This window comes from Triticum dicoccoides, chromosome 5B, assembly GCF_002162155.2.
Source record: "Triticum dicoccoides isolate Atlit2015 ecotype Zavitan chromosome 5B, WEW_v2.0, whole genome shotgun sequence".
NCBI classification, from domain to species: Eukaryota; Viridiplantae; Streptophyta; class Magnoliopsida; order Poales; family Poaceae; genus Triticum; species Triticum dicoccoides.
In genome coordinates, this window is record NC_041389.1 from 416,098,483 (window position 1) to 416,099,353 (window position 871).

An 871-nucleotide genomic window follows, 5' to 3' on the forward strand; every position below is an offset into this window, starting at 1 on the left:
GGCTCTAGGCACTTGTGGGAGTAGTTGCTATCAATTTTGTTGAGTCTGATTCACTTTTATTTTGAATTACTAAAAATTTCAGAAAATTTCAGAAAAAGATGAAGAGATTTTTCTTGAGGGGCTCTTCTAGCCAGGGCTCTAAGGATAAACAAGCTAAGGAGAATGAAAAGCCCAAGTATAATCTCCCTCGTGTCGCGGAAGTGCGGCCGTGTGAATGGCCTTGTGATGATTTCATGAGAGCAGCCGGGATTTATGATGATTTTTATTCGTTGGCTGATAATGTGGGCTTCACCGACTTCCTCCGCGACCAAATCGAACAGTATCTCTTACTCACCAATATTTTTGTGCGAAATTCCTACTATCACTACCAAAAGAAGATACATCTATGGCATTTTGGGCCGAACGGTTTTTTTTTCTATCATACTTATGACACTTCTATGACGATAATTGTGACAAAATCCGGTATCATCATAGATGTGGCGGGCTCCTACTTATATGACAAAAAATTATGACAGAAAATGGGCTTTTCATCCTGGGCGGGCCGGAGACGCTGCTGCATGACATTCTTTAGGCCGTCCATGATGGAAAAAACCGTGGTAGAAGCAAGGGCGAGGAAAATTTCGGGGAGTTCCCAATTACGGTGGGTGGCTGGGGGCCGAGAGATGCACGTTTCTCTCGTACATGTACGCGCATGTGTGCGAGGTGTTGGGCTCTAACTAAACCCGAGCGAGGCGTCGCCTAACTGAACCCGAGTGATTGCACTGTAGGCTACGTGTTACTGAACCCGAGTGATCGAGCGATTCCTTCGCTACTGCTGCTAACTAAAACCGATCGATGCTGCCTCTGGACGAACAGTGAGCATTGCAGGGGG